The 26,691-nt window shown below is 46.7% G+C and overlaps 1 long non-coding RNA gene across 1 annotated transcript; it reads left to right on the top strand.

The window, feature by feature from the left end:
• The first annotated feature begins 104 nt into the window (after nt 1-104).
• Nucleotides 105-25,106, top strand: LOC118526090 (uncharacterized). The gene is made up of 3 exons (XR_004912464.2): nt 105-166; nt 22,573-22,762; nt 24,931-25,106. It is a non-coding gene; the product is annotated as an uncharacterized LOC118526090 (long non-coding RNA).
• The last annotated feature ends 1,585 nt before the right edge of the window (nt 25,107-26,691 follow it).

Below are 26,691 nucleotides of genomic sequence, written 5' to 3'. Positions count from 1 at the left end.
GAGCTCCTTCCCTTCCTGCTCAGGGACACAGTGATTGGCCCCTGGGGAGATGGGAAAACACATTGACATGACACTTCCTTTTTGGTTTCTTCTCCTTAACTTGGCTCTAGTGGACACCTCTTGGCTCGAAGAAGAGTAGAAGATGGCCTATGGGGCAATGGTGACAGTAAGTGGATCTTTGTATTCAGTATTTTTGTTCTGTACTCACATTTTTTGTTCTGAGCCAATATGCTGAGAATGTTCTTAGAGAACAGGCCAACCTCTTCTGGATTGTTGGAGTTGGGGGAGGGGAAGGCCCCTACAATGTGTGCTAAGTTCTAGGTGTGTTACTCACAACAAGCCAGAGCCAGACATTATCACCTTCTTTTCATGGTGAGGAACGAGCACAGAAAAGTTCAGCAATTTTTCAGAAAAACTCACCAATTTTCCATCATCATTACTTGTTGAATCCAACAAAAATCACTTCGGTGCTAATGAACTGAGAGCTTGAGAGGAGAAGATATGGCAGCTGTACGGTTTCTATTCCATGAAGTTTCAGACCAAGTGTTTGGTCAATAAGAGACCCACGTAAACATAATCCTTACCAGCTGGCTTCCCTCCCTGCCTGCCTTCTGCTTCATTCCTTCCATTGTTCAGCACAAGTATACTGAGCATCTTCTATATGCCAGTTCTGTGCGAGGCCCAAGGATTCATAAGTAAACAAAAACCAATCTATGAAGCTGAGGTTTGAGGGAAGAGGGTAGTTGATCAGGTCAGGGGTGAGAGATGGGGAAACTGTTTTGTGAGGAAAGCTAGTGCAAATGCTCTGTGGCAGAGGGAGTGTGGATAATACCAGGGGGCGGAAGAAGGCTGGAGAGGAGACAAGCAGATGAAGGATGCTGTGTGAGGGTGTCCAGCAGGTCATGATTAAGGACTTCAGTTTTTATCCCAAGAGCCAGGAGATGCCATGGAAGCACTTTACTCAGGACTGTGACATGATTAGCTTTGCATTTTGAAAAGATAAAACCCAAAACTCTGTCATTAGAGAACTGGTTAGATCAGTTAGGATACATCCATGTGGGGAATACCAGGCATCTGTTCAAAAGAATGAATATAATAGCAAGATCTCTAAAAATAGTGTTTAAAAATATGAGGTACAAAACACTGTGCGTTGTACACTGTCATTTGTGCAGGAAATACACGTATGTAAACAGTTGATTCTTGTTACTCATGGTAGTTATGTTCTATGAAGTTGCCGCAAACACTGAATTAGCAGATACTAAACTGTTGCTCCCAGAGGAAATACAAAGTTAGGTTCCTGCCAACCTTGGTCACATTTTCATCAACTGACCAATACATATATAACCTGATTTCATGTGTGTTTTTGTTTAAAAACATCTTATTTAATATATATTGTTGATTTATAAGCATTGAACTCACAGCCAACAGCACTAGGGCTCATGCCTGAAAGAGGCTCGTCCAACACATGAATTTTCTCCAGAAGACACATCATAGCCTTCCTGCTCGTGGGAGCACTAGACAACACTTTAGCGCTGTGATTGCAGGCCATTTTAAACAGCAAAATCATCAACAAAAAGCACAAAAATGTGAAAAACATGACACCGAATAGACTGCAAAAAGGACAGTTATTTATAGTATGAGATCTGAAACCAGAAGGCAGAACGCCGCCTCGTTTGACCTCAGCTGGGAACATGTGGGTTGGGCAACTTAAATCTTTCACATCTCTGTAAAAGTCTGCAGATGACTGTGGACATCTTTGAATATTGCTGTCGGGGTTAAAGTTTAGCAAGTAGGTGAATTTGCAAATAGGGAACCTGCGAATATGAACGTCAGCTTTTTAGGGAAAATAATCTCAAACTTAGACATACATTGCAAAAATAAAAATAATACAAGAATATTCATCAATACTTTACCCAGATTCACCTATTGTTAACATTTTACCCCATTTGCTTTATGATTTATGCCCTCTGTCCGCCTCTCATATACAAACACACCCACCCATACACACACACACACACACACACACACACACACACCACACACACACACACGTTTTTTTTCCTGAATCATATGGGAGTAAGTTATATCCATAATGGCCCTTTACCCCTAAATACAGCAGTATGTATTTTCTAATAAGGGATTCTCTTACATAGCCACAGTACGCTTATACCAACTTTGATAACTTTGACATGAATACAATGCTTTTATCTAATCTACCAGCCTTCTTAATTCTGGAACACATTTACAGCCTTTCTTTGTGTTTTGTGACATCGATGCTTTATAGCCACCACTTTTTAAAAAAACAATATTTTGGGTTTATCTGATGCTTCCTTATAGTCTGATTATGCATTCTCCCTCAGAATGCTGCATAGGTGATGACATACAATATGTTTGCACATGGAGGGAAGCTAACGAAACTAGTGACAGGGACTGTCTTTGGAGAAGCCAACTGGGAGTCTGGAGGAGAGAATGGGGAAGGAGAGTGACTTTTCATTGTATACACTTATTTGCCTTGTGTACTAGGTGTACGTGTAGTACCTTTTCAAAAATTAAATTTTTAAAAATCCTGGAAGGTCAGTGGGTCTAGTGTTATCCCCCCGCACCCCCATTTTCCATAGGGAGAAACAGGCTCAAAGACGGTAAGTGAGCCGCAGGAAGCCTCCACTCTGGGCCCGTGGGCCCTATGGCGAGTGCCATGCCCGCTGTCCCTCAAACTGCTTCTCTGAAACTAGGCAGGTGCAGGTTGCAGTGAGCGCTGGAAGAGAGTGAGGAGACACCTGAGCTGAGTGCAGCGAGGTGAGAAGTTAGCCTGTAACCAAGGGTCCCAGGACCAGGGGATGGAAGAAGGGAAGGGGAAGCGGGAAGGAGGGTATTTCAGACAGAAAGTGGCTTGGATCCAGAGGGTAGCAGGCTTGTAAGTGTATACACCTCATCAGATCTGCAGAGAAAATGGGATCTTCCCTAGCAGACCCGCCCTATTGCGTAGTGGGGAAGCCTGGGCTTGCCTTGTAACAACAGACCGTCTCTTTTCAACTGGAGCGTTCAATCTACTTGGAGTTGAACTCCCTCATGTGGCTGATTTCCATAGACTCTTGGAAAACACTGAGCTCTGTCCCTTTCCTTTCCCCTCCTCAAGATGTCGTCTGGCTATCTGGGTAAATAAGGACCCTTGCCATATCCACTGAAGTGGGGACCCTCAGGATCCTTGGATCCTCTGGACCTCTGCTGTGATGAGAGGGGCATCGGCTCCTGTCAGTTAACATGAGAGATGAGACTGGTCCCATATGGCTTCCTGGGGCAATGTGCTGCCAGGGCCAGCTACATAATATGCAGGATTCAGGGTAAAATAAAAACACAGGATCCCCTTGTTCAAAAAGCAGGAAAAATGTACTACTACAGGTACTAAAATATTAAAGTGTTCCTTTTTCTTTTGAGGTCCCTCTCTTTACTTGTCATAGTATTTTTTTATTTGCTATTTAATGACATTTTAAGTAAAGCAAAATTAAAATTTCATACTATTAGTATGACCTCTACCATTCATCTTTATATTGTGCAATGCCAGTTTTAAACACAAAATCTAAAAGCATTTAACTCTTACGCAAAATCACAGGAATTATACAATTTATATTTTATAGATTGGGCATGCATTTGTATTTTACTCATACCTAAGAGTGGAAACATTGTATAAAACTAGCACTTCAATTTTACCTCTTGATGTGCTCACATTGTACCAACATTCTCTACCTTCACCTTACTGACTAGTAAAGAGGGGCTGAATGTAAAATGAACTATGGGTTTCCCTATCTTTTATCTGTCATCATTTTCAAAGTGAATGATCGACTAATACAGGTAAGTAACACAAGTAAATAAGGATACAATAGGTCCTTGGTCCTCTGTGTTTCTTAGAATGCCACTGCCTTCTTTCTGCATTTCAAACAAGTTCTGGTTTGAATGGAAAGCCTGTCCTCTTGGAGCTGTCAGCTCCTGCTTCCTCAGACATGGACATAACATGCTTACCTTGTCCTTGCTTGGAATCTTGCTGAAATCCCACACATTGTGGGTGCACTGGAAATCTGTGCTCCCAGTACCTTGCAAACACTATATGCATATGCAAATGGGTGTCAAGGAAGAGGAGGCACGCATATTGTACATCCTACATAAAATCAATTAAATATTCAAAACAGGAAGAACAAAGAACTAAATTAATGCTTGCATGGAGGCCCAATCAGAAGATTGTGTGGATCTGAGCACACTATAAGCATTTTATGAAAGATGTGTAGCAGGCATGACCTATGTTGTATTAGAACAAGGTCTGCAAGGACTGATGACACACATATCGCATTTATCTCCTCTGCTCATGTACACACTCCGTTGTCCCATTGAATTTCGCTTACAAAATACAAGTTCAAAGATAATGTTATTCAGAATTTCAAGATGGTGATAGTCCATCTTTAAAATAAGTGTGGACTCTTCTGAGTGAGGGGCTTTAGGCAATCGCACGGGTCACACGTCCACAAAGCTGGGCGTGGGGAGGGCTGCCCACTCTGGTTCCTGCCTGCTGGGTGTGGTGGATAGAATGGTTCAGCCTCAGTAGCCACCTTGGACCATGTGGATGAGGGCCACATCTAGGAATAGCAGAGAGAAAAGATGGGACGGATCTGGGTCTGTCATACTTTACCAGCCCTGGATAGCCAGCCTCCAGGCTTTTACATGGCAGGATAACTGCGTGTGTGTGTTCTTTTTTTTTTTTTTTAAGATGTTATTTATTTATTTGAGAGAGAGCGAGAGAGAGCACAAGTAGGGGACAGGGAGAGGGAAAAGCAGGCTCCCCACTGAGCAGGGAGCCCGACTTGGGGCTCGATCCCATGACCCTAGGATCATGACCTGAGCCAAAGGCAGACGCTTAACTGACTGAGCCACCCAGGTGCCCCCTGTGTGTGTGTTCTAAGCCATGATTAAATTGTGCATTTTTAAGCTACTATAAAGCCAAACCTAATCCTATCTGATATAGCACCTTTGTGTCCCTTCACCTGGGATACTGGAACTTCTGGATTCCTTGCAAGCCACTTGGAAGCCATGAGGAGCCAGAGATGGGACCTCTGGCTCTAATATCCAGCTATCCAGCTAACTCCCTCTATGGCTGCTGAGCCATTTTTCTGTGCCACGTCTGAAGTGCCCTCCTGTGGTGTTTGCCTTGGATGACAGGTTGTCAAACTATATGGCCCATGGGCTAGCCACCTGTCTAATAAATAGAAATTTTAGGGGTGCCCTGGGTGACTCAGTTAAGCATCTGTCTCTTGATTTCGGCCCAGGTCATGGTCTCAGGGTTGTGAGATGGAGCTCCGCGTTGGGCGCACTGGGCAGGGAGCCTGCTTAAGATTCTCTCTCTCCCTCTCCCTCTGCCCCTCCCTTCCCTCCACTTGCACATGCTGTTGCATGTGCGCTCTCTCTCTCAAAAAAAAGTTTTATTAGAACACAGCCACACTTATTCTTGTAGATATTGTCCGCAGCTACTTTGGGGCTGTACTAGCAGAGTTGAATAGGTCCAAGATAGTAGTTACTTTTGGCCTTGGAAGATTTCACTGTCTAAGAATGCCACTGCTTCCCCCCGCCCCACCACCAGGGTCCATCTAACCCTGAGGGTTTTACCACCTTCCTCCTCTTTTTCCTCTTACAATCCTTCAGGCCAGAGACTCAGGCTTTCCAACTGGTATGCTGGTAAGTATTTAACAATGGGCTCTCTGGGAGGACAAAAAGCCCTCATGTATAGAGTGTGACCATATCTGTGGTGTAAATATTCCCACTATGGCTAATTTCAGGCTAACAACACGCCAATGAGGAGTTGGAAAGGGAGGAAGACAATCAGCTCTAGGGAGCAGTTAAAGACAGTTCCAATATATCACTGCAGCCACTTCCTTTACATCTGGCCTGGGCTCTTACCCCAGTTTTACGTTTAATGGAACCCTAAACTCTAATCAGCCAGGCCTGGCTTGTGCTATACTAATTGCAGCTAAAGGAATTTAGAGAATTTAGTTTCCTGGCTTTCAGCATGATTTCTCCCTCTACTTTGTACAAACCTCTACTAGGTTTGTAATATTTACATTCTGTTCTGTTCATTTCGTTGCATGTTTTGTCTACAGATTGAGTCTAAGATATTAAACCCCCATATAAATCACATTATTTAACATATAATTACAATGTTTTAATTGTGTAAATATTGTTTGCTGCAGAATCAAGCAGTGTGACTGGAGCTCTTAAGAACAAAACAGTCTTAGATTACTAAACGTTTGTAGGTCAAAGGAGAATGTTCCAGGCATCAAAGTTCAAACTAGTATGGGTTCATTTTCTTTCTGTGTTTATATTGCTTCTTATACGCGGCTTCCACTTTTTAAAACAAATCTCACGTATTTCTTTTTAGATTACTTTGTTTTAGTGGGACATCTTCCTGAGTGATTTCTTCAAAGACTGTGCATGAATGGTAAATTTTCTGACTCTCTGGATTTCTGAAAATGTCTTTATTTGTATCTTCACTTTGGGTAGTAATTTTGCTGGCTATAGAATTCCAGATTCAAATTAATTTTCCTGCAAGATCTGATGTCAGGCTGAATCTCATTTCTTCATATATAAGCTGGTTTTTCTTTCTGGAAGTTTTTATGATTTTTCTTTTTATGCTTTTAGTTCTGAAATTTTATCTAAGTGCATTTATTTATTTATTTTTTTTAAAAAAGATTTTATTTATTTGACAGAGAGAGACACAGCGAGAGAGGGAACACAAGCAGGGGGAGTGGGAGAGGGAGAAGCAGGCTTCCCGCCGAGCAGGGAGCCCGATGCAGGGCTCGATCCCAGGACTGGGACCACGACCTGAGCAGAAGGCAGACGCCTAACACTGAGCCACCCAGGCGCCCCTATCCAAGTGCATTTAAATGTGATATTTCTTTAGTACCCTCATTGGCCCTCTGTGGGTCCCTTAAAAACACAAAACTAAAATAAAACATGTATTTGGTTTAATGTCAAAATGTATTATGAGGAAAACAAAGATGGCAATAATACCACCACCCAGATAACTCCAGTTAACAATTTTTAAAGCATAAAATAATACAATATCATTCAAAGAGTGAAAACAGTTGTTTCACTTAACAAAGTCAGCTTTCCCTCATTCCACTTGTAGCTGTAGCATCATGGATCTAACCCGTACCTTGCTGATGGACATTTCAAGTTTTACATCGCCATAAACAATACTGCAGTAAACACCGTTGAACTGTTACTGGTATCTTGACATGCTTTAATGAGTATATGCAAGGAAGAAATTCCTAGTAGTGACATTGCTGGAATGGTGAGCAAGGACATTTTATTTATTTATTTTCAAAGGTTTCATTTATTTATTTATTTGAGAGAGAGAGAGAGAGGAGGAGCAGAGGGTGAGGGACAAGCAGACTCCCCACTGAGCGCGGAGTCAGAGCCAATGAACCTGAGATCATGACCTGAGCCAAAATCAACAGACGCTTAACCTACTGAGCCACCCAGGTGCCCCAAGTAAGGACATTTTAAATTTTGATCGTATTTTGCCAGTTTTTCCCACAAAATGTTTGCATTCTCAATAATATCCAAGTGTCTCATTCACTTACTAATAATACTAGGTATTATCCAGCTTTCTAAGTATCGCCAGTTGGGATTAGCGAAAACATTGGTGTTTTCCTATGTATTTCTTTAGCTGAATGTCTGACTTAGTATTGTTTCCTGTGTTTATCGGCCGTCTGAATTTCTTTTCCTTAATTCCCCATTCATGTTCCTGGCCTCTGTGGACGCTTGCTTGAATGATTTGTGTTTTTCTTTGCATCAGGAGAATGTCCTTTGGTTATTTCCTCAACTGTCTCCTCCTGTTGTCTTCTCTGTCTTTCTCCTGCACCCAGACATCTAGATTTGTTCTTGTGTCATTTTATTTTTATCTTGTATGTTCCATCTGTTGGTTTTTACTCTGTTTTAAAGGAAATGTTTTTCAACGTTACTTTCCACATTCACCTTGTGTTTAAAAATTTTCCATTATTACTTTTCAAAAATTGAAGTAGTGCATGAAGGTTATTTTATAAATAAAATGTGGCTTTATGGTTTATTGATAGCACTGTCCAGCAATTTCTTGCTCCTGATACCCTTTCCTAAACCTTTTAGCTATTAACCTTTTAGCTATTTTTTTCTGGTATGTACTTCTGTATTTCTCAACTCTGGATATTATCTTTCAACTTTGTATTATAGAAGGTGAATGATTACCACTAATAACATCTCCTTGCTCCCACCGCATTTCTCTCCATCCTGCTGTGATTGCTATGACCAATTTTTTCGTTAAATTATTAGTTACTTTTGGGGGGATAAATATATGAGTATAGTTTATGGCTGAGCCAAGAAGTTCATTATGGTTATGTTTTCTTTGTCTCTTTTCCCTGAATTTAATAATTACCTTTAAAAAAGATTTGGCTTAGTTTTATATGTACCTTTAACTAAAGCCTTCTAAACCCTCCGAAAGGAATTGTAAAAGACTTGAATTTGGATGAGCCCTTTTCCATGGATTGGCTCCTTCCTTTGTTTCTCTCCTTCTTGAAGTTTGAGGACAGAGCCAAGAAAGACAGGACCAGTGTGTCAGGGAGAGAAGAGAGGCAGGAAAAGGCTGGGGGCCTGGGAACAGAAAAACAGATCCACAGCAATCCTGGATTTGAAGCATTAGGACTCTGTTGTCTAACCTCAGAACGTCTCCACAGAAGCGTTTTCAATGGTGCGTGGTTCCCAGCCTGTCTCCCACCCTAGCCCTTCTCCAGGCTGAACAGCTGTCTTGAATCTTTGCAGGAGAGGTATAATTTTGAAGCAGTGTTACTTTTCGAACTAGCAAGAAAGCAGAGACATTGAAACACCAACAATTTTGCATTTATCTTAAATGGTGATGCTGGGGGCAGAGAGAATACTTGATGGTTCCTGCTTGGTGAAGGCAAAAGTGGGCCAAAGGCAGACCCTCAATGTCACTGGCAGGGCAAATGAGGTAAGCCCAAGTCAAGAGAAAGGGAGGCTTCAGCCTGGACAAGAGACTTCCCTGAGCTCAGCACCCATCCTTCTCTACCCCTAATCTTGTTAACCCTGCCCAGGACATAGTAGGTGTTTAAGAATTACTTTAAGCAGGAAGTACTGTAAGCTCAGTGTGCCTCTCAAGGGTGTTAAGATGAATATCCATAAATCAGAGGTAATTTAAGGGCAGGATGCGGAGCACAGGAACAAATGGTCCATGCCTTTTGATCTTTCAGTTCATCTGGACAAATGTGTAAATTCTTCCAGACAGTGGAAGGACTGAGATCCCATAGGGGCCCTACCAGGTGTTGGCAGATCCTGTGTACCTCTCTGGGCCACCAGCTCCTCTCTCCTTCTCCATTAGCAAACCTAGGCGAGGCCCACATCCCCTTCTGAAGGTGGTGAAGAGAAAGCTGGAGAACACTTCGAGGTTACTAGCTTTTCATAGAATTGGATTTCAGTTGGAGGGAGTCCCAATGATGAAGCAGGGGTTGAGAGAGTGCCCCTCATGCATTTTTCTGGCTTATTCTGGGACTATGCATGCAGGCCCAAGCACATTCTAAAGAGCTGAATGATGCCATACCTCTGTCAGGCCACCTGAGTAGAAAAATCCTTACTCTGCCAGGGCCTGGCTTTGTGCACTTCTAATTATTCTGTTCTGGTGACTGCAGAGAATACAATGCTTAGTCCGCAGACCACCAGTCTAGACTGGCCCCCCACCATCCCCACTGGGTAAGAACCAGCACTGGTCTGTCTCTATATGAAAGTGTCTTGTGATGGGTTGTTTGTTCAATTTCGTCAACTCTGCCCAGCACGTTGTAGATGATCGATAGGTAATTGTTGTTTGAGTTAATAAACTCTTATCCTCTCTCAGAGTTTAATTCTGCAGTGTGATTACAGGACTAAATGACACTGGCTTCCCTTTTGTCACCACTGCTCCCTTCTGGGATATGCACTGCGCATCTCCCGCAGCTCGCTGCCTTTCTACTGTGTCCGTGCTGTGCACCTACATACACACCTGCAGGCTCACACACATAGGCTCATGCTGCCCGCACCTATTTTGGACACGTTCACTGCTCATCCGTATCTATTAGCGTGGAAACACATGTGTTCCTGCTTAGGATCTCCCACTCTCCCTCAAGGGCTGTGCCTAGAGACATTTTCCAGGTGCTTTTAGATGTCTAGAGGCATCAGTATCAATCATCATGACCGCCGTCATAGCACAAGTCCTTCCCAGGTACTGAGCACCGTGTACTAGCTTTCATTCATCATCTCATTTACACCCTAGTGGCAGCTCTAAAAAGTAGGTCCGCTTATCCCATTTTAACGCCGAGAACACTAAGACTCAGAGAAGTTAATCTGCCTGGGGCCACACAGATGAGTCCAGCTAGAAACCCGGGTCTTTCCTACCCAGCTCTCTGCAAATAACCATGACACTTGACCATCAAGTTGAGGGTCTGGCAAGTCTTAAAGCAGGAGGGATGCTGAGGGTCTGAGGCATGGCGCGTCCTGGCCACCAGGGGCTGCTGTTTCCCCACGCTGGCGCCCGGAGCCTGGCTCCCGTCCCCCCACAAACCTCAAGAATGCAGTCCAAGCTTGGACCAGAGAGCCTAAGGGAGTCCCCCAAACTCTGTGGGCCGGCCCCACCTTACCACGGGCCTCAGCACGATCTTTAGGCTGCCAAAACCCCAATCCAACAAAAGGGAGCACGAGGAGGTTGTCAACTGCAGATGCCAAAGTAGAAGTCTAAACTGGAACATGAGATTGGTGTGCCTGCCAGAATGTCTTCCAGGGGTAGGGGTCTGCCTGCCTGGTTTTCAGGGGCTTGGCTAATGGCTGGGTCCTCCTCCTGAGAGAGGAAGGCTGGCTCCCAGGGTGGGCCCCTGGGGGAGCAGGATCCAGTTAGGTCAGCTGTCTCCAACTTAGGTACGCAAGATGATGTTGGAGGTGCAGGAGGAAAATACTAGAACTTTTATGTATGCATTTATATTTTTAATCTGAAAATAAGAATACAGTTTCACTAATATTTGATATCCAGATTGGTGCCACCTTGGCTCCCTCCCTGGGTCATATGCCCAGTAGTCCTGTATTAACAAAGAATGAGTGGTGCTCTGAAGAAAGAGTGGGGCACTGTCCAGGACCCAGTATGGTTTATGTGTTCCTGGTGGACTGGACTTATAGAGTATATTACATAATTTTTTTTAAAAGATTTTATTTATTTATTTGAGAGAGAGAATGAGAGAGAGAGAGAGAGCACATGGGGGGTGGAGGGTCAGAGGGAGAAGCAGACTCCCTGCCGAGCAGGGAGCCCGATGCGGGACTTGATCCCGGGACTCCAGGATCATGACCTGAGCCGAAGGCAGTGGCTTAACCAACTGAGCCACCCAGGCGCCCATATATTACATAATTTAACTAAAGTAATCCCTTTGGCACAGACAAGTAGATGTTACAGATTCCTCTGAAGAAACCAAGGTTTGAAGTTAATACTAACAGTACCTGCACGAGTGAGCCAGAGACAGATCAGTGACTGAGCTGTCACTTCTCCTCATCTGAGCTCTTAGCTGCATGGTGACATAAAAACAATGATAGTCTGAACAGATCTGACATGACACAAATCTCCTAATTTCAAGCCTGTCAAAACTTTCGAAGTTATAGCTATTATCATTTATGATGAGCCTTGCTACAATATCAAAAAGAACTGCCTTATATCAATAGCAGCTGGTGAGAGGAGGGCAACTACATGATATACCGGGGTGCAAGCAAAAACATGTTTGGAGGCTGAGGTACACATCGGAAGGGCTTGGCGATCGCTGGTGTGTGTGGCCACCCACAGGTCAGCCTTCCTGTCCTGACAATTCTTAGATAAGGGCCTGAGCGCTGGGTTCGGTGAAGATTATTGCTGACACTGCTCAGGTGCCAGACATGGGAACTATGAGCCTTTGCGGTTTGGTTCAGATTCCAATGGAGGCATTTTAAATCGGGTGGTTTTTGTTTGCTTTTGGTCTGCTTCATATGTGTCCAATTCCTGTAACAGGAGGGGGAAGAAGAGGAGGAGAGGGGGAGGTGGTAGCCCTTTGCTGTGTGGCCTTCCTCTGTGCTCACTGGACTATGTCTATTTTGTGGGACTCCCAAGGGTCCACCCTGGTTTTCCCAAGGGTCCCCATCCTGCACGATAGAGGGGTGTGCCTCTCAGCCCCACTCCCTGCATGCTTCCTTTCAAGGACAGATTAAAAAAAAAATCTTATGGGATTTGTCCAAACCTTGACAGAAGGAGAGTTCATTCTAAGTGGACTTACTGAGAACAGAGGTTAGTTCGCCTGTATCAGTTCTTGTCCAAGTGCAGTCCAAAGACCAGTGGCATCAGGATTCCTTAGGACAGGTTTTAAACATGCAGATTCCTGGGCCCTACTTGAGACCTCCCTACTCAGAATCTGTGAGTGAAATACAGTTTAAACAAACCCTTCCCTCTCAACCCCCACTAACTGGTGATTCTGAAGCACACTCACATTTAAGAACTATTACTCTATATAACGATGCTTTGGGAAACTATGGTTTTTCAAAGAGTTTATTACTTCAACTCATTTTTCTTAATATGGGATAGGTAGGGCTTATAGCCTTCTATTGATTTTAAGCACAAAAATGGAGTGAGACTTAGGGATCAACCATTCACTGAAGTGTACCAGAGGGTACATGTGCTGGACACATAGGTTGTGGGGGGTGAGATGACAGTCCACACATCGGTGAAGAGAGCCCTGGCCTACAGCAGCTCCATGGCAAGGGATACGTTTCTTTTTCTTTTCTTTCTTTCTTTCTTTTTTTTAAAGATTTTATCCATTTATTTGTCAGAGAGAGAGAGAGAGCACAAGCAGGGGAAGTTACAGGCAGAAGGAGAAGCAGGCTTCCCGCAGAGCAGGGAACCCGACATGGGGCTCGACCCCAGGACACTGGGAGCATGACCTGAGCCGAAGGCAGATGCTTAACCGACTGAGACACCCAGGCGCCCCAAGGGGGTACATTTCTGAAGCAAATTCATCCCTGAGACCAGCTCCCTGCTTGGGCCCAGTGGAAATTATAATCCCACTCATCTTTACCAAGTGACCTCAGAACTCAAGGCTTAAAGGCTAGCCAATCTAACCACAATCTAGCACAATCCATGGAGATTTTTTAGCAAAAAGTCAGCACAATGGCATGTTGGTCTCAGAATACTAAAGAGGACTCTGGAGTAGAGGCCATAGTTAGAGCTTCCTCTTCCAGCAGAGCCTTCCCCCTGCCCCGTATCCCCTGGCCAGTCCCAGCTCTTTCAGGACTTCACCGGAGAACAGCCCCTCCCGGAAGACCCATTGTGCCCACACTCTGCCCCAGCCTGGCCCGGCACCCCTTCCCAGTCCTCTCACAGCACCCTGGACCTGCCTCTATCTTGGTGCTTATCATACTGTGCTTCATAGGCCAGGTTGGGTGTCTGCCTCCCCCAGTGGGCAGTGTCTCCAGGAGGGTAGGGCCTGGGTTCAGTAACTGTCTGTAAAATGAATATGCTCATCACTGGGGCTTCTCTTGCAGCTAGCTTGAGTAGGCTGCCAGGTAGGAAAGGACCTCTGTCTTTTCCTCCTCTTAGAGTCTGAGAAACCAACCGAGCAAGGTTGGCTAACTCTCAAGCCTGTCCACCAGTCCAGCTCTCCTGACTCCCCACCCTTTCCTGCAGCTGAGCCAAATGAGAGTTTGGCTTCTGCTTTCCCACCTTTCCTGGCAACATTCACAACCCTCCCTGATGAGGGTGAGCAATGCAAGTTCCAGGCATGCCTTGCTTCATTGCTGGCTTCCCAGGTGTCACTTGAACCACAGGGTGAGTCCCTAACTGGTGGTGGGATGATAAACATGCAAATTTCTGTAGGCAAAGTGTCAGGCTGCACTTGGAAAGATACATGTCAACAAACTGAGAAAATGAGTGAAAACCATTTTCAAACCTTACCTTCCCAGCACTGTCCAACATTCCCAGTAAGCAGGTACCTGGGGAGCTAGCTGCCTGCCCCCTCATGCAGAAGTAAGAAAACAGTACACACTCCTCTCCTTCAAGATCCTGGAGGGTGGAAGTGACTTCAACAGTCCAGCCCAGCCCTGGTCTTGGGTAAAAGCACTTCTTTAGTTACTCCTGTCAGTGGCGTTTAATGCTGGTGCAGTTGTACGAATGCCGTGATGTGAGTGGTTTCTACACCATGGTGGAAACCATCACCCCCGGGGAGAGTTCAATTTTCTTGGGCTTCAACTGCCATCAGTAGCAGTGACCCCCGCTAAGGGACAATGCTGCTTTTCTCCATTGGGGGCCAATGTGCAGACCTACACACCTGCTTGGCCCATTTTTTCACAGTGTCCACCTAAAGCCACAGGGACTAGGGACGGGCTGCACTTCCTTCCTCTAAGCCCCCCGCGGAGCTGCGGGAAAAGTCACTGTTGGGCCCTGGCTGACTGGCCCAGGATGAGGTCTGCAGCTCCTTCATCGAGGTCTCTGGTCCCAAGGTGTCTGTGGGTAGGACATGACACGCAAGGGTGGGGAGTTCCTGCAGAGGTGCCAGAACACTGGAGAAGGTCAAGGCCAGCAATCTGGGTATAGGATGGGAAGCCAGGAGAGGAAGTAGCCTTGGAGTTGGGATTTTGCTGTTAGGGCCCCGGGGGAGCCACTGGTTTTCGCCTGATTTGACTGGCAACAAGTAAAAAACAAAAACAATAGCAGAGTAGCGAGGTTGCCGAAATGGAAGCCACAAAAGGCGCCCTGGAGTCCTAATATAGTGCCCGGAAGGTGGAAGCTTCCCGGGGAAGAGGAAGGAGGGCACTCTCAGACCCATTAGGGCCGGCTGCGTGCCGCGGGAGAGCGGGGGAGGAAATGCGGTGGGCGGGAGCCGGTGGCGGGGAGTGGAGGGTCGGGACGCCTGCTCACCTCCGGCTGCCCCACCGCCAGGGGGCGCCCGCACGGGCTGGGGCCACGCGCGCCGGCGGGCGGGGCCTGGGGGCGGGGCCTGGGGCGGGCGGGGTGGGGCGGGGGCCCTGGCTGCGCTCCAGTAGCGGCCCGAGGAATGCGGCCTTTGGCTCGTCCCCTGTCCGCATTCCGGCCGGCGCTGGAATGTGAACAGCGTGTTCGCTACGCGCCCTGAACGCACAAGTTCGGTCCCCTCCCGTGGGAGAACGCCAGGCAGCGGCTCCTGGGGAGAGGCCCCCTCTCTGCCACCGCACCGAACCAGCAGCATGTCCGGGTGGAGGATAGGGCCCTGAGAGCTGTCAGGCCCCCGGGGACTCAGCTCCAGGCCCTGGGCAGGGGTTTTGAGACCAGGTGTGGTTTAGAAAAGGAGGGAAACCACAAGCCGTCTACTGAGGCACTGAGAAGGAGACGGGACCGACCCTCTCTACCACCAGCCTTAAGGGGCACAGAATTCAGACTCTAGGATGTCTTTAGGGCATGTTGCGGATGGCAAGGCCTGGAGAGAGGAAGGTGATCCAATCCGGGAGTGACTGAATACCCAAGAGTAAGCATTTCATTCATTCGACAAATATTTAGTGAGCCTCTGCTCTGTGTTTGTCCCTGAGCTAAATTCTGGGGACACAGAGGTGAATAAGGCATCTCCTGACCTTGAGGAGCTGCCATTCTGATCCTGGAGACAGTTGCTGAAACATGCAGGGGAGCACAGAGGAATAACCCAGACTGGGGTGGAGATTCAGGAGGTCTTCCCAGGGGAAGCTGCAAAAGGACCTGAAAGGCCAACAGGAGTTGGCCCTAAAGAGGGTGAAGGGTGTTCTGGACAGGGGGAATCTTGCATGCGGAGGCCAGGGGAAGAGAATGGCTCCCAAGCATAGTCTGGGCTTGTTTTCCCTGAAAGTGCCTGCCAGATGGCCAGCTGAGTCACAGCAAAAGGATCAGTGTCCACCTCAGTCTGCATGATACTGGTTGGTTTATGGAGCCCTATTCTGCAAGAGGCCATCCAAGAGGATTGGGACTCTGCGTGCAGCCTTGGAATATCATGGAGACTGAGAGATAAGACCCCTAAAGCGTCTGGCACGAAGCCTAGTACCTAATAGGTGCTCAATAAACATTGGCTGGTCTTTCAACACCTTGCTTAATTCACTGACTCCTCTTCCCTTCAAGGCAACCATTTCTGCCTCTGAAATGGGCAGCAGTCCTCCAGCCCTTCATTTCTGAGGAGGTGCCTGGCCAAGGGGTGGACGCTGCAGGTCTGGTCAGGGAACTTCCTGTTTTCTTGTCCTTCCCCGGTTGAGGAGGGGGAGCATGCAGGAGATAAGACAGGTGTGGCTGGCCATGATGAAGGCCCCAGAATATATCTGGAGAACCTGATGCTGTAGGTGTGGAGGGTTGGGAGTGGAGAAGGGCCTCCCCTGGAGGTGCAGTGTGGGAAGGTGACCCTTGGCTGAGCATAGGATGAACAAAGCAAGGAGGGTCAGGGCCAGGAAGGTTGGACTTGGACAGTTGTCCAGGGAAGGAGTGATAAAGCCTGATAGGAGCTGAAGGAGGGGAGGACAGAAAGCCCTGCTGGGAGATAGAGACTGAGGAGGGGGATGAGACCTGACTCTCAGTTGCTTGGCTGCAGGGTGGGGCCAGGGCTCCAAATCCACTGCCAGATCTTCACCTTGGGTGGGTCAGGATGGATCTGCGTGCACATGGGACACTGCAGGGGATCATAGCCTATACGTCCCAAACATCCCTGAGTGATAGAACAGGAATGTTTACTTGCAGAAATTCCTTATCGGGCCCCCCCTCCCAGGATTGCCCTGGGACCTAAATTCTTCTGTACAGAGGAAAAGTGCAGGCCTTGGAATGGCCTCTCCAGCATTGTTCCTTGGCAAACACAGGAAGATGGGTTTCCTTTAGCTTTGTGGTGCTGACATCTGAATCCGGACCTCTTCCCCAGCCTTTGGGGTGGGGGCAGGGAAGCAGAGGACCAGGCAGACCATGGAAAATAAATAGCCACCTCTGCTCCTCTGACTTAGTTCATGTTCTTAGAATTTCCTCTCTTGGATTCTGGCTTTGTTATTTTAGAGTTCCGTGCATTGGTTTAGGGCTGGGAAAATCCCTTACTGCTGTTGCTGTGGAGAGGCAGCTCCACACTGGAGCACTGTCTTGGTGCCCCAAGAGAAGTGGCCCAGCCAGTGGGCCTGCAGCCCAGTGTCCAAGGGAGCTCCTGAGTCAGCCCGTGTGAAGGAAGCTCTTGGGGCTGGGTGTGGGTGTCTCTGCGTGAGCATGTGCTAGTCCCACAGTGGGGACGTGGCAGTGTTTTGCTTCCAGCTGTCTGGGCCAGGGCCAGGCCAGAGTAGTGATGGCTCCATTGGGAAATGGTGGGGACCTACAAAGGGGGCTCCAGGTGGGCCTGTGCAGTGCATACACCGAGATAACACGCTGGCCCACCAGAGAGCTGTCCCACGCCCACGTGACTCAGGCCGTCTCCTCTCCAGGGCTCTGTGTGGCGGACACGTGGGCTTCCCTGTGCATCAGGGCTTGTACCTCTCACACTCCTCTCTTGACACTCCCCGTAAGAATGATCATCGTAGTGTTTCCCTCCTCCACCAATTCATTTGTGCATTCACTCATTCAACAAATATAGCTATGTGCCTATCAGGTGTCGGGCACTGTGCTGGGTGCTGGAGATACAGACAAATAAACAGGAAACATCGGAACAATCTTAGACTCCCAACAATTAGTGATACAAAGTATGGACTGCTCATCATGTGGCGTAGGCCTGGGACCAGGGTGAAGCCAGTGAGGTTCTTGCCTTGGGTGCAGAACATAACAAGTGCCAAAACCCACCAGAGTCAAGAGACATGATATTTTAACAGATAAAATCAGTCCATGGTGAACAAAAGAGCAAGATTTTAAATAAAGAGAGGATCCTTCACAGTTCTACACTAGTCCGGTTGGGGCCAGAGAGAAAGTAAACATCAGTGCTACCGATCTTGTGTTCAGAATTGAATGCAGCACTGACAGACTTCAGACAAGCATTAAAACATGTCATGGAGGTTAGCTTACTGGCATAGAAAGAAGCTCATGGCATACAGTATTGAGTGAAAAATAGGCGGTTACAGAACCATATATAAAGTACGGTCCTATTAAAAATATGTTCAGATATTGGAAGTTCAAAGAGCATAACCTGAGACATGAACAGCTCTTTTCTCTCCTTCATGGCCTACTTTTTGTTTTGTCTGTGTTTCCTGGTTATTTTAACAGTGAACCTATAATACTGTATACTTTTCTTAAAGACATTTTAAAAACAACCCAAGAGAATTGTAGCAGAGCATGCTAGTCTGAACAGCAGAGCTAATCACGGGCTTTCTGACTTGTGAGAGCCTGGAGGACTCCCCGGATCAACCCCTTCCCAAGGCTGGTGAGGGGGAAGGCCCAGGATGGCCCCTCCTACTTTATAGATGAGAAAGGCAAAGCCCAGTGAGGTGAGGGGAGTCAGAGAAGAGGACCCATTTGGGGCGAGATGGAACCGGCTTTTGCCTGCAGTCTGTCTGCTAGAATCCACATCACCCTTAGCATGACGTGCTAGCATCTTACTTCCCAGCTTCTTCTAGGCTGAGCTTCTCACTCTCTATTCTTTGTGGTCAGCTGCTCTCCATTGACCTACCTCTTCCATGGGTGCTTTTCTCTTTCTACAGACCAGACATACAGGAAGAAAACCTGTAAGAACTATCTGGGTAGATGTGACTGGCCCCTGTCTGGGCCCTCAGCAGATGACAGGTGGCCTTGTGAGTGACTGAGTGAAGGAATGAGAAAGTATTTCCAATGTTATGTTTTCTCTCTGACCTCCCTTCCCCCCCCCCCCGCCCCGCCCCGGGCAGACTGGCATGAATCATAAGCAATTCTCTAAATTCACATCTGCCTGGAAGTACCTAATGGTGTTTCCCCGAGTTCAGAAGCCATTGGCCCTGTATGCCAGTAGGCTTAGCTATTCCCCACCTAGCCACAAACCTGTTGCCTGTCCCCTGGCGAAGGCACTGAGAATAGTGTTCCAGGCAGATGTGCCGCCTCTGGAAGTTGGGGCCATTCTGGGATGATGCTCACACAAGCCTCGGAACTGAGACCCTCCTGAATGCCCTTTCTGTGACTTAGTAGGCTTACCATCTTAAGCATCATGCCAGTGGGGACCAAGATAGAGACCCTTTCTCTCCTGAGAGATGGGTCCCCAGGCTCCAGCCCACCCTTAGCAGCGTGTGGTCTCTGCTTGTCTGTTGAATGCCGCAAAGCAAGAGTGCCCCTCTTTCTAAGTGTGGGTGTGACGGATTGCATTTCCCAAAGACAGCCCTGACAATATTTCCCTTGCAGGTAGCTATGGCTGTGTAAGTAAGTCATGGCCAGTGACATGTAAGTGGAATCAGCATGTGGAAATTTCTGGGAAGTTCCTTTCAAAGGGAGGTGGAGTGCCCTTCTTGTCCCCTTCTCCATCTTGCTGCTTGTAATACAGATGATGGCTAGAGCTCTAGCAGCCTTCCTAGATCATGAAGACTTGGGGCAGGGGGAAAGCTCTGACAAATAACCGGAAACCCAGATGCTATGAAAGAAAAGATGAGCACATTTAACTGGATTAAAATTTTAAACTTTTTGTGGCAGAAGATAACACAAAGACGGCAGATAAAGAGAAGTGGAAACTGTATTTACAAAGCAGTACAAAGGGTACAAAGAACTTCTACAAATTGACAAGAAAAAGATAAATGGCCCAATGGAAATGCTGGCAGTTTATGGGAGAGCAATTCCAAAGAGCCAAAAAAAAAAAAAAAAAAGAGGAATTGCTAGTAGTGAAATGGTTAGGTCAGCTTGAAAAACAATGAAAAGGATTGGTAATACCTATTGCTAGTGGGCCTGCAGAGAAAGAGATAGTTACATACATTGGTGATAGAAATGTGCATTTTTATAGCCCTTAAAAAATCAATCTGGGAACATCAATGAAAATTATTATATAAGGTTAATAATTTTATATATTGTAACTTGTATAAATTATGTGTGTATGAGTATATTTTGATCACCAATCCATTCTTTATCATCTGTCCTTAAATACCTATACAAGATAATGATAATTATTGCAGCATTGTCCAGAGTGTCCAAACTTGGAATCCAAGTGAATGTCCACTCATCAGCAAATGGCTGAGTAAGTTATAGTGCATTTCCATTTCTAGGACTATTAGACAGCATTAAAAAGAATGAACCAGAGCTATATCAGTGGTAAATTTTCATTAGCTATTGATGAGTAAGAAAAGCAAGAGGAAGAAAAACATATACAGTATTTAGCTAAAACAATAATTTAAAAACCTATGTTTTGTTTGTTTGGGTCCTCCAGGAATCAGTCACCAGAATGGGATCCAACTAGCAAGAGGTTTATCGGGGAAAACTCCCATTAGTAAACGATGGGGAGTTTGCTAGAGGAGGCCGGGAGAGTCAGGCCGAGAACCACAGTGCTGTTCTAAGAAAGTTTCTGCAACTTGGATAGGGAGTCCTTGAGCACAAGTCCCAGGTTCTTGGAGTCCTGTGTCCTGGGAACAGGACTGGCTTCCTGTCCCTGCCCTGCTCAGTCACTGGCTAGGGAGGCCTGGCCTCAGTGCAAACCCTACAGACAGAGGTCCAAGAATTGCATTCTGCTATGTAGTCACGCATATGGGTGTGCTTGTATATGTGTGTGTGTGTCTACATATGGATATAAGTGCGTATATGTATGTGTGTATCTGTTTGTATACGTATATATATAGTCATAGAGACAAGTATATGGAAGGATATGCACTAGGTTGCTACCTGGGTAATGGGTTGGTGGGGGCTTTCTACACACACACACACACACGAAAAGAAGAAAAATTTGCACTAAAACCCCCTTAAATTCCAGACTTACATTCAACGGCCTATAAATCTGAAGAAGCATCTCAATGGTAACGCAGCTGAAGAATGAATTCCCGGGTCTCCCCCAGTCCTGCGCTGACCCGGCTCCGCTCTTCCCACAGCTCTCCCCGCTCTGATTCCCACTGTCCATGCCCTGTTGTCTTCCTGCCAGAGCGCTTTAGGCCCTTTTTTTCACGCCAGGCGTTCTGGAATCTCACCACCACTTGTCTTGCCGTGGGTCTTTCCTCCTTTATTGTTCTAGCTACTTGACAGGCACTTAGCTGATGTCCTTTGGTCCGGGGCCATTTTCCTGTGATAGTTTTACATATCATTTCCTCCTGCTCCTTCTCTCTGTGCTGGCTTTCCATGCGGAGGGCCTTCTGATTAACCTTCTGAGTTTTCACATCTTTTCTCCCCTGTCCTTTCTCTTTTTATTCTTCTCTCTGGATGATTTTTCTCAGCGCCCAATCTTTCCATTAAGTCTTCTCTGTTTTTATTTTAGAATCACATGTTTCATTTCTAAGAGTTTTTTTTCTCCTCTGCCTTAAAAAAATACAATTCTGACCTAGTTTCATGGAAGCCATTTTCTCACCTCTCTGAAGATATTATTGACTTTTTTTGATGTTTTCTTTTACTCTATGCATTACCCGTTGTCTGCTTTTATTCTGTTTCTGTGTTGTGGTTTCTGTCTTTTGTGTTGGGGGTTTTCTCCAGGGATGGGTGACTCTGACATATCTGTTCATAATTCAGGAGGGGAGCTAAGAAAGTCTAACTGGAAACTCTGTGTGCTTAGGTAGAGCTGTGCTTCACTGGAGGGTGGTAGGAAGACCCAGGGCTTGGTTTGGGGGGTCTGTTTCTCTGAAGTCATCCAGTTTCTTCTGAGGATGGTATGGTCCCCTGGTCCACATGGGTAGGGCAGGCGTCACTGGGTAGCGGCTGGCTGGCAGTGGTTGGGGTTGTGGGGGAAAGGGCTTGGTAGGTTTGCCCTTCACATGTCGACTCTCACTCAATCCCCGGTTTTCAGTGCTGAGTCGTCTGCCTCCCGACCCTGTTGTGAGTGTTGCTCCTATATCGAGCATCCCTTGGGTTTAACTTCTCAACAGTCTCCCCTGTATGATGGACATAAGATAGGCTGCTGCCGAGTCCGTGAGGGAGGTGGGGTGTAACTGCTCCTGCTTTCTACTCTAACACCGTCCACAGAACCTGTGTCCTGAGTCCTGAGTCTCTTGGGTGTGACGGGCAGGCTTCGTGGGTAGCCCCACTGGACTGGCACTTGGCATTCAGCTTGCCCATCTGCCACTTACTTTTCTTCTTTTCTTATGCATGATCACCTTTCATCTCTTAGTTTCTCCTCCCTCCCTCATCTGGCTAAGTGTCCTTGTCGGGTTATGTATGTATTTTTGTGTCATCATATATACGTGTTATAATTTATTAATTATATATTATGATATAATATATATTATAATTATATAATATATAATTTATATATAATATACATGATATAATATATATATTATTCTGCAATTTGCTTTCTTCACTCAACACTAGGTCGTGGCATTATTCTGTACCAGCACATTCAGGTCTACCCACCTCCTGGACTTATTTAACTATCCCCCTGTCACGTTGACATGAGGCTTGTCCCGAATTTTCACCCTTGAAAATAGGGTTGCTGGGAGAACTTCCTGTGCATCCTCCGTGGGATTGACGTTTCGTGCACCCTGCTTTCCACCCTGACCCTCAGTCCACGGGGACCCTGCCACTCCCAACTGGATCCGATGCGCTCTCATGGGGTCTCTGCAGGGAGGGGTGCGAGGAGGAGTCTGGAGGCTGGCTCCCGCCCTTCCGGAAGGAAAGGTATGCAGGAGGATGCCGGCCAGAGAACCTGGCTTCCCGGCCAATCGGCCCATCGGAGTGCCCGCCATTGAGTCACTATCATTATCTCTACTTTTGTAGGGAGGAGACCTTGCCACCGCGCCCGGGGCAGTGTGGTGAGTCAGAGAGGAGGCTCTGGTCCCACAGCCCCCACCCTCCAGTCCTGCTTCCCAGGCACCTGGCACAGAGATGCCATTAAGAGGGTGTTCAGGCTTTAAGAGGACCTGGTGGCCTGGGCTGAGGAGGTCTTCGGGGTATTGATTTATTTGTCAAATAAGTAAGATAGCCACAGACTCTTTAAATTCTTGGATTCAAATACAGTAAAATTGCCCCTCACGTTCCTGTTGCACAGCCAGGCAGCTCCTTTTATTAGAGGCAACTGGCACTAGTTTCTTGTGCATCAAGAGATATTTTAATGAAAAAAAAAAAGGTGAATAAAGGTCCATACTTCCTTATCTGGAACCCCTTGGGGCAGGTGTTTTTGGGAATTCAGAAGTCAAGAAGTTTACAAACCCCAACAGAGTCTGTAATAAAACAAGCTAATATTTCTGCACCAAGTGTGTTAAATAAAGCCATAATCAGCCTTAAGTGACTTCAGTTCAGTTCAGGTTTTGCTACCGAATGTGTTCGTGCCAAATTTATTTTTTTTAAAAACCACTTCTGTGTTTTTAGAGATTTTCATAGTTGAAAAGAGAATTGAAAATAGAGAATTTCCTAACTGTGGATAAGGCAATGTGGACTTGTGTTGATACTATTCCTTATTTAGAAACTTCTGGTAGTGTTCTCTACACACTGGATCAGTGCTAAAGAGCTTCTTTGCCATTATGTGGCATCCACATAGTATTGAATTATACATAATTATTTTAGCCTGTTTAGGGATATTTGGACTATTTCCAGTTTTCCCCAGTTGCATCAGTCCTGCAGTGAATAACGTGGTACACTCATTCAGCACATGTTCAAGCGTATCTGTAGGATACATTCCTAGCAGTGGCATTGCTGGGTCAATTAATAACAATGATAATTAACATTTGCATGGCATTTACTAAGAGCTGGGAACTGCGGTAAGTGCTTCACAATAATTAATGTATTTTAATCCTCAGAAGAATCTCCGGAGGTAGGTACTACTATCATCCCATGAGAAAAAGTGAGGCAGGGAGGAGTCAGGTGACCTGGACAGCTGGGATTGGGACCATGGTGCTTTGGCTCCAATCTGTTCTCTGAACCATTACATTTTCCTGCCTTTTGAAGGCCATGGGAATTTGTAACTGAGAGGGCTGTCGCTAAGTCGTCTTCCATCCAGCTTTACCAAATTCACATTCCCACCTGTGAGTGTGCTTGTTTCCCCACCAAACTTTTTGATATTTGCCAATCTGATAGGTGAAAAATGGTATCTCTGTGTAGTCTTAACTTGAATTTCTTTTACAGTGAGTCAGGCTTAGCATCTCTTCACCTAAGGGCCGTTTGTATTTCCTGTTCCATAATAAGCCATCCATTCATACCTTTTGCTCATTTTTCTGTTTGGTTACATCTGTGACTTATGTTGAGCTTTTTCTATCTTAGGAAGATGAGTCTTGGTGATTCAAGTCATACAGATCTTCTCCCAGGTAGCAGTGAGTTTTGGGTAGAGTACTGTGAGGAGATAAATGAAGGGCAGGGCTTCAGTGTTGGGAAGTAGAGGGAGGGAAAAGACAGACAGGATCCTTGGAGAGAGGTGCCCTTTGTCCAGTGAGGCAGGAGGGAAGGAAGGTGATGGATGGAGAGAGTGAAGGGGACCCCTTATGGACATGGACATGGGGCTCACGCATACCAGGTGTGGCCCACTCAGACTGGAAGCTGGGAGAGGATGGGCTCCATGGCAGACAGGAAGATTTCTCTCCAAGCAAGGACTGCCCAGCTGCAAAGCCATGGTCAACTGGCAGCCTACAGCTGTGGGTTCCTGCAGGGTCCACTTAGCTTTCAGACCAAATTTATGCTCTTCTTGGGGTGGCCTTGGCCAATAACTGAGCAAGGTGGTGGTACAAAAGCCCAGCAGTTTCCACATTTCCACCCATCACTGGACTCCTCTAGCAGTCCCTGGTGGCCTGGCAGAGATGTCAGGTCTCATGGCAGTCTGCAGGCTCCAACCCTGTTTTTTCCCTCTTCTTTCACAGGGGTTACCTCCTCTGCCCCGTAAGTCAACTTGAACTCCTAACTTCCTCTCAGCACCAGCTTCCTGGAAAATGCAAGCAGCCCAGACTTCTAAAACCTTTTGGTAAAAATTGACATTAAGGAGCCATTTCTCTCTTTTAAATAGTCACTAAAATATATTTCATATTGTTTGAGTCTAGCTAAAGATTTGCTTGTTTGTTTTCTATATGGTGGTGACTATAAATGTCCTTGGCCTTGGACATAAGTAGAAATGTTGGCCTGAGAGTGAAGGCATCTGAGGGTGGTGCTGCCAATATCTGGGGGACTCCTGATCTTAGCTCAGAGGCTGGAGGAGCCAGTGGAGTGGACAGTTTGAGTCTGGGGGTGACTGGCCAGGTAGGCCGGGACCTCTGGAGGGGTTTCTTGGGTAAGGTATGTGGGAGCACCTCCAGTGCTGGCCCCAGGCCTGAGAACACACCTGAAGGCATGGGGCCCAGAAAGATCTTCCCTGGCAGCCACAGGGGACTTGACTGTGCCAACATTTGCCCACAGCCTGTCTCTGGCCCAGTCACCTGCTGTCATGCCCTGACCGATGTCTACCCTTACATGTCACCAGAGGGACCCCATCATACCACCTCCTGGTCTTATGCTTTGGATGGTGAATCCTGGAGTCCACCCCCCCTAGCCTGTGATTCAAGGTCCATCCTACACTGGCTCTGGTCCTCCTTTTCAGCCTCTTTTTATCTACTCCCAACCTTTATCCCCTTCCTTCCACACTCACAGGATCACTGGCCATTCTGAGAACCCAGTAAGCACTGTGCCCTCTGCTAGTGTCTCTGCCTGGACCACCCTTCCTATTTCTCTCTACTCCTCAAGGCCTAGATGGTATATGAGCTCCTCAGATGTGATGTATTGGGCAGGGAGGGCGGGAGGTAGAGAGGAAATTAAAACTGTGGGCTCAGTTCTTCAAGTTTCCTTAAGGAACTGCAATAAATATTTCAAGGGCTCTTCGTCAGAAAGCACCCCGTCCCTGCCCAGCACCCTGTGGAAATGCCATGGCCTTGAAGAAGTTCAGTGCAGAGACTGGGCCGTGTGAGGGCGGGTCTATATCGTTACATGTACATTCCTGGAAGACAGCCAAACAGGCATTTTTTTGGCCTTTCTTCCTGCAGCCATTCCCATCCCCTGCTGCCCACCATACTCATCTCCATGACCACAGTCATTGATCAACATTAAAACCACTAATTTGTATCAGACATTCTTTCAACTCTTTCACCAAGATTGCCTGAAATGTTGAAATACAATAAAATGTAAATGAGCCCCAAAATACTTATGAAGCAACTCCTACAGGCAGTGAGTGGTGGTAGGTGATAGGTCGGTGGGTTACAAGGAAACATAACCTGCCACAGAGTACCTGCCCCAAGGGCACCGGTTACCGCATTTGTACACAAGGCAACTGGTCAACCGATGGCTATGCATGGGACGCAACAGAGGTCCTAGGGGACAGGGGACCTCAGGACCTCAGAGGACGTGCTCACTGCAGCTGCCGCAGCCAGGAAGGGCTTGCCTCAGGACGGGGCGGGGGGAGGGGCGGGGATTGGGGTGGGTTTTGAAGAATGGCAGCAATTTGAGAGACTAGAGAGCAAGGAGGGCCTCTAGGGAGAAGGCAGCTCCATGAATCACTGAGGAGGAGCCCTGTTTATTTTGTTTGATGAGCCTGGGACGCATGAGCTATCTCTTTAAAGCACAGGTTCTCGACCGTGGCTGAATATTTTAGTTACCCG

The sequence above is a fragment of the Halichoerus grypus genome, chromosome 1, assembly GCF_964656455.1.
Source record: "Halichoerus grypus chromosome 1, mHalGry1.hap1.1, whole genome shotgun sequence".
Lineage (NCBI taxonomy): Eukaryota > Metazoa > Chordata > Mammalia > Carnivora > Phocidae > Halichoerus > Halichoerus grypus.
The sequence above is the reverse complement of the archived record's forward strand: the minus strand, read 5'-3'. Positions and strand labels throughout refer to the sequence as shown.